This window comes from Pleurodeles waltl, chromosome 4_1, assembly GCF_031143425.1.
Source record: "Pleurodeles waltl isolate 20211129_DDA chromosome 4_1, aPleWal1.hap1.20221129, whole genome shotgun sequence".
Taxonomy (NCBI): Eukaryota; Metazoa; Chordata; class Amphibia; order Caudata; family Salamandridae; genus Pleurodeles; species Pleurodeles waltl.
In genome coordinates this window covers 485,267,982-485,287,064 of record NC_090442.1, presented here as the reverse complement: position 1 = coordinate 485,287,064, position 19,083 = coordinate 485,267,982, and positions in this window count along the sequence as shown.

Here is a 19,083-nt window from a genome sequence, read left to right as displayed (position 1 = left end):
TGATCACGCCAAATTTGCAAATGGACGCACCAACAGGAATGCTGTTTGGCTAGCCGTAACTTGACTAGAAAGTTGCAGCTGCCATTTTATGTTATAGGAGAGGGTCCTGGGCTGAAAATAGAAATTATAAGTAGTGGTAGGGGTCATGGTTCAGGTACCCTGACACCAGGGGTGTAATATACGGGTATAAGAGTGTCAAGCTATGACCTTAACATTTTTTTTTTTTCACGCCATGTGATATTCACAAATACGTCACAATGCTCAGCTCAGCTCCCCATAAAACAATGTGATGAATGTGCAAATATTGGTGAAAATGTTTTTTTTTTTAATTCACAGATTTATTCCTACACTAAGGGCCTCATTATGAGTTTGGCGGTCTGCGGACCGCTGCAGAGGATATCGGACTGCCGTCAATCTGGCGGTCGGACCCCCGTATTACGAGTATGGCAGTCGTACTAACAAAGGCACCACCACGGAGCACAGGCCACCACAGTCATGAGGAAGCACAAACAGGCCAGCGGAGCCTGTGTTGCCGCAAGACTCATTACTAGGTTGTACACTGCCAATGTGACCATGGCGGTCCAACCATCATGTATCAGAAGGTGGAAATAGACAGTATAAAGGGAGACACTCACCTGCAGGCAGACTTACATGTCTGGTGCTGCCTTGGAACCCTTCACAAACATCATGCCACTGCTCCTGCTCATTGAAAGACAATGAAATCCACGGCGCAGTAGACAACAACAACCGTAAGTACACAGACCAACCTGTATCATTAACCTTAAAAACAGAGGGGGTCATTCTGACCCTGGCGGTCTTGGACCGCCAGGGCGCAGAACGACGGAAGCACCGCCAACAGGCTGGCGGTGCTTCAAAGCCCATTCTGACCGCGGCGGTAAAGCCGCGGTCGGAAAACCGGGGCCGGCGGTCTCCCGCCATTTTTGCCCCGGCTGGGCGAATCCGCCAGGGCAGCGCTGCAAGCAGCGCTGCCCTGGGGATTCCAACCCCCTTCCCGCCAGCCTGTTTCTGGCAGTTTACACCGCCAGGAAGAGGCTGGTGGGAACGGGTGTCCAGGGGCCCCCTAACAGGGCCCCAGCCTGCTTTTCTCTGTCTGCCTAGCAGACAGTGAAAAGTGCGACAGGTGCAACTGCACCTGTCGCACACCTGCAACACCGCCGGCTCCATTCGGAGCCGGCTTCAGTGTTGCAGGCCGTCTTCCCGCTGGGCCGGCGGGCGCTAACAATGTTAGCGCCCGCTGGCCCAGCGGGAAGGTCGGAATGGCCCCAGCGGTCTTTTGACCACGGAGCGGCCAAATGGCGGTTCCCGCCAGGCGGGCGGGGACCGCCGCCCGCCGTGGTCAGAATGACCCCCAGAGTGTTGCACCTGCTTACACACCATGGGGGAGCACGCCACAGGCAGTAGGTACATGTTTCAACCCACATAAACCCACAAACATACATCAACACGGACACGCACAGTCACTATACACCCCCTTTGAGCAGCACACACACACACACTGCACCTCAGCACTATATACATTCACATGACCACGCAGCTCAGGCTCAGGGACAGTGAAAGGCTACACAACACTGTCACACCACTGGCCAGGGACTGTCCATACATACAACACACATGTGTATAAATGTGGCATGGAACACAAACAACACCTCCAAGAAACAACCCTGGAATGGACACACACATCACACACATTATAGCACAAAGGAAGCGCAATGGCGTGCACAAAACACACAGATACTAATAGACAAATAAAACATGACAACTATACCAGCACAAATCGGCGGGGTCATTTGGGACACCCATGGAAGGGGACTCCACTGGGACATACATCACCTCACACAGACCCCTCAAACAACATGTGCATAAGAAATTGCCCTACATGGGTCCCAGGGACAAACAATACTAAACTCAAATGTCATGCATATATGCACAATGGGGAAGGGCAAGTCATCAAATCACATACAACTCCTACTTCATGGGACATACCGCTACAGGGACTAGCTGCAAGAGACACACACCTAAGTAACACATGCACAGGCAAATCCAAACACAGCAAGCAAAACTGAAGCAAGCACAACTGAACACACTCCATATCTGCACATACAAAACTCAAGATGACACACATCAGATACATACAGAAGCCATAGAAGGGGGAAAAGTCGAACACAACACATGCCCACATTGCACAACGCAGAAAATACTTACCATACCAAATACTACACAATGGCGTGCCACCAACATTGCATTCACACACATATACCTATACACACAACTTATACCCTTCTCTTGGGGGTCACCAGCACTGCCCACAAACTCATGTATTGCAAACAACAACACACGGAGCAGAATGCAGACCCACAACTGGAGGCAACCAAAACAAATTAGTCAACATAATGGTGTTAAAAGAATTGCAGGACAAATGTGTACCCAAAAAACAAACTGTTTGAGTTTAATAACATTGAAACTTTTTTTTTTTGGAGGGGCAGGAAGTGGAGGTGCTGGGGGATGCAGTGGTAGGTGGTTATGAGCCTGTTAGGGTGGTGACTGAGGGTTGGCTGGATGTGGTGGATGTATGTGTATCTGTAGTTGTGGTGACTGCGGGTGTGGTGCTTGTGGAGGATGTTTGAGGGTCTGCTGGGGTGGTGTCTGCGGGTAGGATGGGTGTGGTGACTGTTGTGCTGGTGTCTGTAGGTATGCTTGATGTCATGTGTGTGATCCTGGGGGTGTGAGAAGAAGTTGTGACTGTTGTCGTGTCTGTACGTAGATGTTTTTTGTGTGCATGCTAGTGTGTCTTGTGGTGCTTGAGTTTGTGTGTGCTCCATTTGTCTGCGGATCTGTGTGTGCTTTGGGTAGGTAGGGGAAGGGGGGATTTGGGCTAGGAGGAGGGAGATGGAGGGGGTACGGAAGGTGGGGCTGCTGTCAGTGTGGAGCCCAGAGCCTAAAAAGACCTCTGTAGGCTAGCCATTGCACAATGAATGCCTTCCAGGAACATGATTGTTTGTTACAATTGGGTCACCAGTGCCTGGATGGCCCACAGAGATCGTTCTCAGGAGGTCAAAAACCTCCTCGCTGCAGGGGTAAAAGGGGCTGGGGCGGAGGTGCCTGCAGTGAAGGAGATGCCCACTCTCTTGGTGAGCGGGCACGGCCAACTGGGTGGGAAGCAACTGGGAGGGCAGTGTTAGAACGGGGGTATAGGACAAGGGTGGTGCTGAGAGATGCCCAGATGGGTCCGCCACAAATATGGAGTGGCCACTGGAGGAGGAATCTGAGGATGATGATGATGCAGATCCAATCTCCCCAGTGACACTCCCTTCTCCCTCCGGGCCACTGGGTCCCTCCATGCCAGTTCTCTCTTGACTTGCAGTCCTGTGGCCAAATGCCTCCCCACTTGGCTCGGCCTCGTCTCCTCCGCTTGCCTGTGCTGATGGGTGTTGACCTGCATAGATGCAAAAGATAAGACAAGAAATGATGTCAAGTCCCATCAAAAATGGCTGAGTCACATGCATGTCAGTATACCAAGATAAGAACATCCTGTCTTGTCCATACTGCCCGAGTGTGGTACATAGCCGTTATTGAACACAGGGAAAGGACTAGAAATGCTTCCCAATATGCAGCACTACCCACCATACAGCTCAGGCCCTACACTGACTAGGTAGGTCAACTATCATATTGTGTGACATGATCTAGCAATCTGAAAGAGATTAGGAACACTATGAGACACATCACACCTATGTGGCTTCTAGAAGGTAAACTCCTCAGCCATGAATGCCTCAAAACACTCTGAATCTGTGAGAATGATCCTCTGCATACAGACCCTACAGGCTCCTGCCAGGGTCCAAATTCTGAGAACACACGTGGGTAACAATGCATGGTGGGCACAGAAAGAGTCTAGCCTGTCCATGTGTAGACATGCGAATACAGATGCAGACTCATGCCACTTCAGGGAGTGGGGGTCTGTGTGTTTCATCAGGAACACAAAACACACGTTTTGACATAAGTGTCCATAATACACAGATAACCTTCAGAATAACAGGAATGCTTTGCACATTTTCTGAAATGTGACCAGACAACTGAGTCACATATTGTGGGTTATCAGTAAACAACAAACTGTTTGCACTTATGCAATGTCAGAAATGCAATGAGCCTGCACCGGACACTTGTGACCTGTATGAAGGCGACAACAGGGTTGGGGGATCAAGGGACCTGTCAAGGCTCTGAAATACACATTGACAAAGATGCCAAGTGCACATCAGTCACAGATCATCAGTTCTCCCCTAATACCAATTACATTCTTATCAGAGGATAGATTCTCAATATGCTGCATATTAGCACTGAGGCAAGATTTGGACTCATAACATGATGTGCTGGGGTACAAGGAGTGGCCGCCACACAAAGTCCGCCACAGAATCGTGAATGTATTTTGAGACACATGAACGCCATTCAAAGAAGCCGCAAATACATAGTTGAAGGACCAGGGGCTTTCCGGGAAAAACCCAATACATGCTAATATGTTTAAGCAGATCCATGACGCAATGCTTGGTAGAGATGGAAGTAAGAGGTGTTTTTGGTCAAGTATGACTAAGAATGAATGAATACAGGTACTTTTCTCTCCATTAGTCCTGATGATGTTAAGAGAGGTTGCGAAGAAACTATGCATGCCCTATGAGGATTTTTGAAGACATCTTTCTTTAAACATGGAGGACAGCAAAGAGGACACAGAGATGTGCTAGACGATGCAACCATCGCTTTGCTGTGGATTTATGATAAAAATATTGTTGGTACCACACTGTTTGGAAATGAGGAGAGGATTGAAGGACTACATGTTTTATGGAATTCATTATTCGTTTGTTTTGTAATTTGATTTATGTGTATCCGTTGTTTTATACAATCTAGAGGCTATTCTTATTTTTGAGTGAAATGTAATGAACTAATCTTATGCAATTAAATTGCAGGCTCCGTGACTGATTTATAGTTTCATTTTATGATTTTAAGAAATGTATTTTTCCCTACTATTTTATCTTTTTTGTTTTTGGGATACAAGGTGTGGGCACAGTGCTGCAGTTGCATAGCAAACATGATTTGGCACCAGCCCAGACATGGACAAATATAGTGAGATACATTTGACAGGCCCCAGTCTCTGGAGGCTGAGCAGACAGACCTACATGATACTCCATTCCCAGCACTTCCATGCATGACAGTACATCATGTAGCCAACAGCCAATTGGTATGTGGTGTTTCTGTGCCAACCTGAAGGGCAGAGTAAGTCAGGATATGCCTTCCAGACAACAGTATAGCAAGGGCAGATGTGGTTTGAAATGTCCATGGCACCATACACATAGCTCACATTACACACAACTAATACATACAACATGCATACACTGCTAACACTGCCATGCAAATAAATGTGCTCTCACATTGATAACATCCATGAGATAAGAGATGTCTGCGGATGGCTGTTATGTCACCTCACCTTGTCATGTGCAACCAACACAAGGTGGATCAGGGAACACACAACACGATGTATCAGAACTCAATATCTAGCACTGAACACAAATACATGCACATTGATTGTCCCACTGATGTACCCTGACTGCACCTACAGGGCTTTGAGTTCACATTTTGCCACACATGGTCACACTCTAGCCTGTGAGGAGGGTATATATGTTGAAGTTCAGAGAAAAATGTGCACATGAGGCACTTACCTGCTCCTCTGATGTGCCTCAGACCTGTCTATACAGGGGAAGGACCTTAGACTCCAGCTTATCCAACTCCTCTGATGAGAAAGCTGGGGCCCTATCACCTGCTGGATTGCTCCCAGAGGTGGTACACAGCAGCTCAGGTAGTGGAGGTCTTGCTGACAGTAGTGTCAGGAATCAAGTGAAGGATTTTGCAGAACATGGCGGTCACGTCCACAATTTCCGCGTCCGTCACCGCCGGTGGACACAGCCACTGGCATCAAAGTTAGCCTATGGCTGTGTCTACCACGGTTGCAACCGCCTACTGCCATGAGTAGTGGAGGTCTTGCTGACAGTAGTGTCAGGAATCAAGTGAAGGATTTTGCAGAACATGGCGGTCACGTCCACGATGTCTGCGGCCGTCACCGCTGGTGGACACAGCCACTGGCATCAAAGTTAGCCTATGGCTGTGTCTACCACGGTTGCAACCACCTACTGCCATGATGACTTCCACCTGTGGTCGTAGGCAGTTCCTAATTTCCTGTGGAGTAGGTCAAGTATCCTCCAGGTTAGAGGCCTGAAATATGTTAAGGCTCTGATAAATGTGTCACATCTCTTTGCATCATTAACTGCTTGTCTTTTCCTGTCATGTAGCTCCTACTACTCAAACACCATTGTTGTACATTGCTAGGCATGTATGGCGATTTGCAATGGGGCACATTCTCGCCCCCCCCCCCCCCTCCCCCCCATCCCTGACAAAGGTAATTTTAATGCTCGGGACGTCAAGTCACAGTCTGCGAGACATGTTTTGTTGCACAATTGGTGATGGCCAGTTACATGATGTGTACACATGTATGGCAAAGCAAGGGGGGTGACATGTGACTGGGGTGTGATTATCAGTTGTGATGTGTACTGCGTACTACGTCCATACCTCAATACTTGCCTTGTCACATTTTAACATAGACATGCATCCTTTATGTTGCAAAGGACACATTGAATAATGGCTATACTCATGTCTTGCCATACCTAGGTTCCCAGGGAGTGGAAGGATCAGAAAACCTCCTGTCTATCGTCCACTGATAGACCTTTAGACCATGGAAGAATGCCACATCATCCAGTTCTACCTTCTGAATCGGCTAACAAATGTGGACCTATCTCATTATTTGGAACCAGATCTGACGCCTGCCATTAGTCACCCAAATAGCACACCACCCATTGCACAAGACAAGTTATGGCAGTTTTGCACTTCCTGGCCACAGGGTCCTTCCAAAATACTGTGGCCCTATCCACTGGGATGTCCCAGCCTATGTTTTGAAGGATGTACTCTCAGCAGTTTTGAAACACCTGGACAGCTATATCTGCTTTCCTTAACATGAGGATTTGACCCCTGTGAAAGCCATTGATGGTACACATGTTGCCTTCGTCCCACCGCATGGCAATGAACAAGTGTACCACAACAGAAAGAGCTACCATTCCATCAATGTCCAAGTTGTTTATTTGGGGGATCTCTACATTTCACAAGTCTGTGCCAATTTTCTGGGGTCAGTCCATGATGCCTTCATTATGTGGAACAGCGCAATGTCCCAACTGAAGTCACAACTATACCCAAAGAGGGCTTGGCTGGTTGGTAAGTCAAATGTGTCCTGTTTGTGTGTGTTCAATGTCTGCAGCAACAAATCCAGTGAGAGGTTCAATTCCATAACAGGGGACTCTGCATACCCAAACCGTCCATGGTTGTTGATGCCAGAGAGGAACCCAACTACATCAGGGGAAGTCCGCTTCAAAGATGCCCATGAAAGAACACGGCATGTTATAGAGTGGGATTTTGGGCTCCTGAAGGCCAGATTTAGGTGTCTGGACAAAACAGGTAGAACCCCCTCTACTCACCCAAAAAAGTGTATAAGATCATTGTGGCCTTCTGTATGCTACTCAACATTGCCCTGCAGAGGAACATCCCAGATGAGGGGGAGTAGGAAGTTGGCTCTGTATATACTATCTCAAAGTGAGAGATAGTGTGCACAGAGTCCAAGGGTTCCCCTTAGAGGAAAGATAGTGGCAAAATTAGATAATTCAAATGCTCTATTTTGTGGTAGTGTGGTCGAGCAGTAGACTTATTAGAGGGTAGTGTTAAGCATTTGTTGTACACACAAAGACTTAACTCCACGCCAATAGTTTTTATATAGAAAAATATATTTTCTTAATTTATTTTTAGAACCACAAGTTCAAGATTTGAAGTAAATACATAAAATGCAAGGTACTCGACACAGGTAAGTTAGGAACTTTGAATTAGAGCAATAACATATACAGTTTTTGTTAAAATGCCAATAAGCTATTTTAAAAGTACACACTGCAAAAATCAACAGTTCCTGGGGGAGGTAAGTATTGGTTAAATTGTGAGGAAAGTAAGACACTTACAAGTCTCAGTTCCTGGGCATAGGCACCCCACTGTTGGGGGTTCAAGGCAACCCCAAAGTTACCACACCAGCAGCTCAGGGCCGGTCAGGTGCAGAGGTCAAATAGGTGCCTAAAACACATAGGCGCCTTAGGAGAACAGGGGTGCTCCGGTTCTAGTCTGCCAGCAGGTAAGTACCCGCGTCCTGTGGGGCAGACCAGGGGGGTTTTTGTAGAGCACTGCGGGGGCAAGTAGGCACCCAAAACACACCCTCAGCGGCACAGGGGCGGCTGGGTGCAGTGTGCAAAGCAGGCGTCGGGTTTTGTATAAGAAACAATGGAGGGACCTGGGGGTCACTCGAGCGGTGCAGGCAGGGTACATGGGGGCTTCTCGGGCCAGCCACTGACTAGGCTAGGCAGAGGGTCACCTGGGGGTCACTCCTGCAATGAAGTTTGGTTCTTTCTGGTCCTGGGGGCTGCGGGTGCAGTGCTTGGTCCAGGCATCAGGTCCCTTGTTACAGGCAGTTGCTGTCAGGGGGAGCCTCTGGATTCTCTTTGCATGCGTCATTGTGGGGGTCCAGGGGGTTGCCTCAGGCTGCTCACGGGGTCGCAGTCGCCTGGGAGTCCTCCCTGTGGTGTTGGTTCTCTGGATCTCAAGCTGGGGGCGTCGGGTGCAGAGTGTGAAGTCTCACGCTTCCTGAGGGAAGTGTGAGGTCTTTGAAAGTTGCAGAAAAGTTGCAATAATGTTGCTGTTTGTTGAGCAGAGCCGCTGCTCACGGGAGTTTCTTGGTCCTGGGGTTCAGGGCAATCCTCTGAGGCTTCAGAGGTCGCTGGTCCCTGTTGGATGCGTCGCTGTTGCAGTTTTTCGAGTCAGGAGATAGGCTGGTAGGGCTGGGCAAAAGCAGTTGTCGTCTTCCGTTGTCTCTGCAGGGCTTGCAGGTCAGCAGTCCTTCTTCTTGTTTCAGGTTGCAGCAATCTGATTTCCTGGGTTCTTGGGTGCCCCTAAATAATAAACCTAGGGGTGTTTTTAGGTCTGGGAGGGCAGTAGCCAATAGCTACTGTCTTGGAGGGTAGCTACACTCTCTTTGTGCCTCCTCCCTGATGGGAGGAGGGCACATCCCTAATCCTATTGGGAGAATCCTCCAAATTTAAGATGGAGGATTTCTAAAGGCAGGGGTCACCTCAGCTCAGGGCACCTTAGGGGCAGTCCTGACTGGTGGATGACTCCTCCTTGTTTTTCTAATTATCTCCTCCAGCCTTGTCGCCAAAAGTGAGGGCAGTGGCCGGAGGGGTGGGTATCTCCACTAGCTGGGATGCCCTGTGGCACTGTAACAAAAGGGGTGAGCCTTTGAGGCTCACCACCAGGTGTTACAGTTCATGCAGGGGAGAGGAGAAGCACCTCCACCTAGTACAGGCTTTGTTCCTGGCCACAGAGTGACAAATTCACACTTCCCATGTGGCCAGCAATTCGTCTGGTTGTGGCAATCTGGCAGAAACTGGTCAGCCTAACACTAGAAGTCAGATTGGTATTCATGGGGCATCTCTAAGATGCCCTCTGGGTGCATTTTACAATAAATTCCACACTGTCATCAGTGGTGTGCATTTATTGTTCTGAAAAGTTTGATACCAAACTTCCCAGATTTCAGTGTAGCCATTATGGAACTGTGGAGTTCGTGTTTGACAAACTCCCAGACCACATACTCTTATGGCTATCCTGCACTTACTCAATCAATCAACAAAGCTTTGTTCGGTCAACAGGCCATCAAAGCAACACAGTAATAAATAATCATAATATAAAAACAAATACAATAACACATTCCCAGTTAAAACAATTAAATAGCAAATCCACTTTAAAACACAATTACCCAGTAAAAACTCATAAATCAACCACATCACTCCCTATTTGCAAAACATGTTGCGTATATGCCATGCTGCTACTAAAAACTTACTAACAGTAATAATTAATGCACTAGACCCATGACTTTTTAAAATCCTCAATGCTTTTGCACATTTGTTCATCCCTATTTCCCGACAAATCGTATGAATCTATTCGGACCTTGGGAATGAATAAGCGGGGCAAAAAAACATGAAATTTTCAACTGTTTCTGGGGCACCGCCACACGCAGGACATATTTCAGAGGTATCAGTGTGTCTCCAACCACTCGTCAGAGACTTCAGGGGCAAAGACCCAAAACGAGATCTGGCATATAATCCTTTGCCTAAAAGGTCAGGTATCACATCTAGATAAGATTCAAACTGTGGATACCATTTAAAATCAATAAAACAATTGGTTAATCGGCCAAGGGATTTGCAACAAATATAGTCATTCCTCACATGTGACCAATATACAGATTTCAGAACTTTTATATGGGATTTCTCTAAAATATGGGGATTCTCCCAGAAGTCTCTTAAGCCCAAAGTGCGGAACCAATTGGATACATACTTTACCCAAGGGATAGAGGCCGAGTTGGGCCTCCCTAGCAACTCAAGAAGTGAGGTCTTAAAAATCTCCAGTTCAGGAACAATCCAAAGCCTTACCCAGTATAATAAAGGTCTTAGGACAATTATATCGGCTATTCGATTTAAACCCAGATGTAAAATTATTGGGATCAGTGGAGTACTATGGGGGCACGCAACCAAAGCCCTCGCAAAATTATATTCACCCGCGGTTAGTCTATTACTTTTGGTGGGTCCCCATACTTCCGCGCCATAGACAGCAGCACCCTATGCCTTAGCCACATACATCGAAATCTCTGGAGATACAATTTTAGAGGTCGTACTCATAAAAAAGCGCAAAATGGAGGCCGCTCTATGTTGTAGAAGACCCACACTTTTATTAATCTGATCATCCCAACACAATTTGCTAGATAACCTCACACCCAGATAATTAAATGTGCTGACCTTATTCAAAGGGACTCCATCCAATATGATAGTAGATTTCTTCTTGCGTGGTCCCCGGATGCAATACCTATCCTGCACTTACAATGTCTAAAGTTTTGCTTAGACACTGTAGGGGCATAGAGCTCATGCACATATGCCCTCACCTGTGGTATAGTGCACCCTGCCTTAGGGCTGTAAGGCCTGCTAGAGGGGTGACTTACCTATGCCACAGGCAGTGTGAGGTTGGCATGGCATTCTGAGAGGAGTGCCATGTCGACTTAGTCATTTTCTCCCCACCAGCACACACAAGCTGTGAGGCAGTGTGCATTTGCTGAGTCAGGGGTTCCCAAGGTGGCATAAGACATGATGCAGCCCTTAGAGACGTTCCCTGGCATCAGGGCCCTTGGTACCAGGGGTACCATTTACAAGGGACTTTTCTGAGTGCCATGGCTGTGCCAATTGTGGAAGCAAAGGTACAGTTTAGGGAAAGAACACTGGTGCTGGGGCCTGGTTAGCATGGTCCCAGCACACTTTCAATCATAATTTGTTATCAGCAAAAGGCAAAAAGTCAGGGGGTAACCATGCCAAGGAGGCATTTCCTTACACTGTGTAAGTAAGTATATTGTTATTACTGTGACTGTATGATGAACTGTAATTGTCCGGATGTGTGTAATAGTGTGTTTTTCCTTCAGATTGTGGATGTTATGTTTTGCAGTATACATCCAAGCTTTGCTTGCTAAGTCAGACTTGAACATTTCACTACCATGATTATCTGCAGGGTTTGTGTCAGTCTCATTGTAATGTAAGTGTATCCGCTGTGTTTGATATGAGCTCATGGTCATAGGTATAAATTCCCAACCTAAACTCCTTGTATTGTTTATTATCTTCTCCTTGCCAACCCCATGTGGGCAATTCAGAGTCATGACATTGGCTGGTATCTGATGCTGTTCTGACATAGGAAGAGGACATGTATTAGTCCAGGTAATGTTGGTCACAGATTTAGGGTGTATGAGTTCTGTGCCAAGGCAGCTTAAACAGCGTGTGGATGGAAATCTGAAGTGCAGAATACACTGGTTTGATATGGTGTGTTGGTCCAGTTGTCACATGTGAGCGATCATATGGCCTTGAGATATGTTCTAATCAAATCTATGCATTATTCCTTCACATTGTGTTGACAATGATCCTGTATGACATGTTTGTAGCTGTCGATTTGTTTCCTCATTACAGGACAGAGTGCCTGTGCCACAACACTGACATAGGTTGTATCATTCCCCTCATGCTTTGTCATTGTAATGGGATCAACCCATGATCAGGGACTGTTGTACTGCCCTCTGTCTGTGCCATGGCTTATGTTATGTTGGCAGACCATGTGTTGGTATGTCATACAGCTCAATCTGGTGACACCACCCACTGATCTGTTAGCATATTCTACGGGACAAAATCTGACAAAGTCCTTCTGTGGTCTGGGGGACGGTACCTTGGCATATCTAGCCTGATTCAATATGGTTTAGACATTCTTGACTATGAAAGTCCAGACATTTTGACAGCCTATGTGCTGCACAGTGCAATAAAATGTTTGGTGTGACCAGACACTTGTATCAGTGTGCTGCTATTATTCCTCAGCATGACACTACCTGTGACATATCCCCCTTCCATTACCATATTGTGTCTCCCTCAAGTGCATCCCAAGAGCTTGCATCTCCACATTTCAACATGTGGAACAGAAGCAAGAAGGCAACGTTTATTTGATTGGTGAGTTTATTTATATAGGTGCAGGAAATAAAAAAACTTATGCTACAATAATGAAAGTGAGGGAATCAGTTACGGTGGATGAAATCATATTAGTAGATGCCACATTTGGAGTTTAAAGTCCAGTGTCCCACTACCATGGAAGATGGAACATGGTAGGAGAACAGTCACCAGAGTGAATAATTGGCACACAAAGGAGTAAAATCAGGAAGAGGTCACTTGCTGGCAGTAGTGATTGCCTTGCCATCTGCACCTCCTGGAGTCTTGGGTGGATGTCCCCACTTGTGGGGATGTTCTGCAGCTAGAGAGGTAGGGGTGTCTGAGGCGGGTGCTTCCTCTGACAGGGCCTCCCTTCCAGTGGTTGCCACCAATGTAAAAGGGCCTGGTATTCCTGGGGCAAAGGAAGGGGTGTGCTGTTTCTCACGGTCCCTGATCAGGGTACTGCTAATCTCCCTGAATACCCCTGGTAGGGAGGCCAGGATGATGTTTGTGGCCTCCCACTTTTCCAAAGACTCTCAATGGTAGTCCATCTGCAACTGCTTGATTTCCCTGAGTTTGGTAAGTAACCCCATCATGGGTTGGGAATGTTAATAGGCTCCCAAGACTTGGATGATGGTGTCCTGTAAGGACCATCCCGCTGGCCCACAACATCCCTCTCATGTACCCTACCCCCATGTGGCTGCGCCCTTGGCATAGCTTGCCTCCTACCATTGGTGCCAGGACCATCATTGTTGGAGGTGTGTTGCTGAGACTCAGGATCCTGCACTGGGGGCACAAGATGATTCTCACTGTCCTCAGGACACAGGTTTGGGAGCGATTGGCTGCCTGAGATATAGATGCAACCGGGCTGGGAGGAGTCAATGTAGTCATGGTGAGGCTGACTGGTGTGGTCTGACCAGGTTGCCCTTATGGGCCAGAACCGTCCTCAACATCCAGACGTCCAGGAGTGTTGTCGTCACTGAGGGCTCATCCATGGGGGTAGTGGCGGTCTTTTCAGTGGTCTTGGTGTTCTAAGTGGCAGCTCAATTTTTTGATGTGAGAGATGCAACGTGACAGGTTGCATTGTGACATCTGCATTCAATAGTTTACAGTGACATTTAGCCAAGGCTGTGTACACGTTGGATTGGCAGATTTTCCTTTTGTGACTGGTATACATGCTATCAACTGTATAGACCTGACATTTCTGAGATATACCAATTCCATTTCAGTCAACCAGCTGCAGAATGTATGAGCTCACAAACACTTGGGACGATGGTCATAGACTTACATTTTGCCAGCAGTGCAGGAAAAACAGTGGCTGGGCAGGATGTCGCTCTGATCCCTTTAAGTCCTGTTTGACTGTTATGCAGGCAGACCCTGGGCATGGTTGAATATGTGATTGTAGTTATCATGTGGGGAGTGTATTGGGAATGTGTCTACTGCCAATACCTTTAGGCCTTTGGTTCATGGGTTTTTGGTGCACACAGGTTGAGCTGTCCTTCCTGTTCACAATAATTTAATCTTGGCTTAGCGGCTCAACATGGATCTAGGTGTTTAGCCACATTATAGATTGTACCATGACCTGTCTCTTGGTCCCTCCCAGGTGAGTAAAGTTCATTTGTGAGTTCACAGACAGATGCATTGTCACATTTGTACAGTGTCCTGGGGATTGGAGTTACAGGGACTGGATCTCCTGGAATTTAAAGTCATGTAACTCCAAGTAGTACAAAATATACATATGTTATCCTCCTAAGTATGTACACTACCATTGCTAGTTCACAAACAAGGATACTGAGACAGATGCACACTGAGGGTGTGTGTAATTTTGTGAGACAGATCCTCCTGACCTTTTCAGTCATGTCACTCCCTGTACTTTATTTAATTGTTATATGTCATTCCTCCAGATAATGCACTTCATGTGTGAATTCCCGAAAAAGGGTATTTTGGTAAGTGTACACTGAACTGGTGTTTGGAGTGACAGTAAGGAAGCCTCCTGTGAGTTACAGCCATGTAACTACCTGTATATACACACAATACTGATGGGTTCATCCCATGTGAATACACTGTAGTGATGATTTGGTATACAGGGGTATTTTAGGGAAGGATACCGTTTTGGAGTCTTGATTTGGGGGAGCAGTGCATGCTGTAAGTTGCAGTCCTGTCACTCTGACTGCTTCACAATATCTGTCAGCTGCCAGCTACCGCAGTGAGTACACAACATATGAGCTTTGAAATGCTGTTGTCTTCAGGGACACTGTTCTGGTGTTGTCAGTGGCAGTAGCAGTGTCTCCTGGCCTTATCAGCACTTTCAGTGTTTATACAACCCACACACTATACAGATATCAACCTCTCAGGTGAGTCCACTTCAAAGGTGAGTTCAGGGACAAGGGTCATCCGAGCAGAGGGCACTTTAGTGGCTGAGTGGAGTGACAGTAGCAGTGCCTCCTGGCCTTAGCAGTCCTGTCAGTGCCTGTACTACCCACACACTATACAAATGTCATCCTCTAAGGTGGGCACACTTCACTAGGGATTTGCCAAACAAGGCAATTTTGAGTGTGATACACTTCTCTTATTTTCGTAATTGTAGAACAGCGCCTGCTGGGAATTGTAGTGCTGTCAATCCCAGTCTTACAAACAATGTACACAGCTATTGTTCCCCCAGGTGAGTCTAGTTCACATGTGAGATGCCAGACAGTGGTCTATGGACAGATAGACACTGGGCTGGAGAGTGGGGTGACAATTAAGGTGGCCTAAGGTAAGTAGTGAGCACGCATGACAATTCATGTTTGTGAGATATTTTAGTGTTGTGACTTACCCGACTCCACTCCCTAGGTGTTCCTTTCAAGCCCTCAGGATGCAGGATGGCTAGGACCTCTTAGCCCCAGGATGTGAGTTGTAAAGGAGGAGGTGGGGGATCACCGCCTGTCTTCTGGACCTGCAGCTGGTGCCTGGGACCTTCCCCCTGAGGTCATTCTACCTATTTCCAATGTCATCCCTTGTGCGCGAGGTGGTGCCTACAGAATTCACTCTGGCAACTATCCTTTGCCACATTTACATTTTCCTGGCGGTAGTAGTGTGCTGGACTTGTGCTCCAAATAATTGTGGCTCTACTCTTATGATTTCATCCACCATGACTCCTAACTCATCGGCAGTAAAACGGGGATTTCTTTGTGGTGACATGGTGGTGCTAAGGGAAAGGATTGAAATTAACAGGTGATGGCAAGTTTGTGAAGTTGGGAAGTGCAACTGGATGTGATTTGAAAAAAAAATTAACATGTGTGGTGTGTGATGTGAGAAAAATTGTGGCGTGCCTATTCTAATAATATTTTGTTTTCTATCGCAAGCTCTGGCTACAGTGCGTTGTGTTGTAGATGCAAAGGACTGTAGTCTATGAAGGGGTGTGTTTTATAGTATGCTTTGCAGGTGTGTTAAGTGTGGCAATGTGTGTCAGCTGTGTTATTTTCAAATCCATACAATGTGGTGTTCTGTATTACTGTGGTGACCGCAAAGTGACGTGGTTCAGACCGCCATTGGTAGACCGCCACAGCAGAACCGCCATCGTGGCTTTTGACTTGCAATACAGTTGATGGTTGGTCGGTCAACGGGCTGTCAGTGCTGGTGGACCAACCACCTATATCCCGCCCTCCACAGGACTGGTGGTCTTGTGTTTTTGCCTGACTTTTTGGCGGTCTTGCCTGTGCAACACGTAATACGGCCAACATGGCAGTCTTTTAGCGGTCTTACCACCAAACTTGTAATGAGGCCCTAAGTCATTCATTTATAGAAGCACTCAGACACTCATGCATCCACACACAGACCCACTCAGAGAACCATATAGATACTTTCAGACTCACTCAGGCACTCAAGCACCCACTCGTAAACCCACAGACCTACTCATAGACTCACACACCTACTCACAGACCCATTCAAAGACTCACACACCCACTCAGAGACTCACACACTCACTCACAGACCCACTCAGAGACTCACGCATTCACTCACAGACCCTCTTAGAGCCTTACACACTCACTCACAAATCCACTTAGACACTCATGCGCCCACTCTCAGACCCACTCAACACTCTCAAATACCCACTCACAGACCCACACAGACACTCAGACACCCACTCACAGAGACACTTTTACACTCACTCTCACATCCAGAGACTCCCCCTCACAACTACTCTCTCACCTAGACAGACACTGTAACACCCACTCTGACACCCAGAGACACCCTCTCACACCTATTCTCAGACCCAGAGAGATAGAGCGTGTGCGGCGTGGGATTGGGTGGTTATAGTGGGTTGGCCGCAGGGCGTGCACAGTGGTGGTTGGATTAACATAAAGTAATTAAAATTACTTTACGTTAAAAAACCCATAGAAATTCACTAAAAAAAATAGGTTACAGGGACGTTATAGTTATTAGGTTCTGAATTTAGTCGTACAAAACTTTAGAAATTCAATTTAGAGTTATTTCAAGAAAACTATAATCCGAGCCCTCGCCATGCACTGCTAATTACCCCAGATATTACAGCACTCATGACAACTTCTAAAACGTTATTTAAAATATAAATAAAGCATTAGCAGTCAAAGTAATGAAGAAAAAACTGTTAAAACTGTGCATGGTGGGGGCACAAGTTATAATTACCTTGGGGTGTGACTTATAGTTACTTTAAATAACTGTAACTGCTAAGGTTTTATACTAGTAAATTCAGAACCCAACTGTAAAATCCCTGTAACCTTTGTTTTTTCAGTAAACAAAAAAAATAAAATATATATATATATATATATATATATATATATATTAGTTATAGTTAGAGGTTAGTCCCTCATTACAAGTCTGACGGTCCTAGGACAACCAGACTCACAGTTGCAGTCAGACCACTGCCAATGTGGCAGTCCGGCCCCACATAATGACTGTTGCGAACGCGCCACGGTTGGACCTCTGGCACCGCCACATTTTCACCGCCTGAATGTATGGCAGTGCCAGGGGTCTTAATCCTGCCCTGGGGATTACGAGTCCTCAGTGCAGGGGCACCCATGGACAGCCCTGTTGCGCTTTTCTCTGTTTCTGCCTGCTCAGCCAGGAGGAAACTCGTAATACCGGCCGCGGGAAAGAGACCGCACTGCTGGTCTCCTGAGCTCGCATTTTCCACCTGCCAATCTTGTAATGAAGGCCATAGGGCCTGATTTATAAAAAGGTAGCGCCTCCTTTACCTCATTTTTTTATGTAAAAGTGACGCGTTTACATCAAAAATTGACGTAAAGGCGGCGCTAACTTTTCATAAATCAGGCCCTTATTTTCTATAGAAAGAGCGTTTTTTGTTTTGCCTATAACTTTGGCGCCGGTTGACGAATCTTCACGAAATTGTCAGTACTTGTACTTTGCTAAGTTCAGTTTCTGTCTGAAAAGTTTCGGGGAGATCTGTCAAACGGGGGCTGAGAAAAAGGGGGGGCCCCAAAATGTGTTTTCCCCATTAATTTTTCCTTTAGACATGCCTACAGCCCGAACCACTGAACGGAATTACACCAGATTTGGCTCAAAGCTAGATTTTGCAGATCACGCTTTTTGTGATTTGGTGCGAATCCATTCAGTAGTTTTGGAGAAGTTTAAGGAATTTAAGGACAAAAGCATTTATATATAGGGACACGGATCCTCCTCGGGTCCAACTGTCCCCGTGCTGATATCTGATTGACTGGCAACACTTCAGCAAGGAAGTGTTGGCAGCCACCTTGGGGCTCAGCTTCAGCCAAGTCCCAGAAAAAAAAAGAAAAAAAGAAAAGGGGGCAGGGTAGAGTCACCCTGGGCCTAACTATAACATTCCTGTAACCTTTCTTTCTATGGGCTTTTTTAGTTCTATTTCCTCACAATAACATCCCTGTAACCTTTGTTTTTTTTCAGTGAATTTCTATGTTTTTTTAACGTAAAGTAATTTTCATCACTATACGTTAATCCAATTACCGCAGCTAAAAGCAACCACAGAGCTGCTGTTACAGCAGCACTGTGGTTGCTGAAGAAATGGAACTGTGGGGGAGGCCCTGAGGCTCCCCTTGCAGGCCCAGATAGGCCATAAAGGGCTTGTTTTAAAAAGTAAATAAATAAATACATAAAAATCCATGTCGGTACCACAGGGAGCCCTTGCGTGCTCCACCATGGTCCAGATAGCCCATAAAGGGCTACAAGAAATGAGCATCACAAAAAATAAATCTAATAGCTCAGAGTGAAGGTCCTGGACCTCCACACTGAGCACTGAGGGTTTGAGTCCAACTGGACTCCTTTCTCTATATTATTTTTAGCTACAAATGTCTAAATATACAATAAAAGATAATTTTATTTTTTTAAATAAGAAATACATTTTTATTTTTAAATTGAACAGAACTATGTCATTATA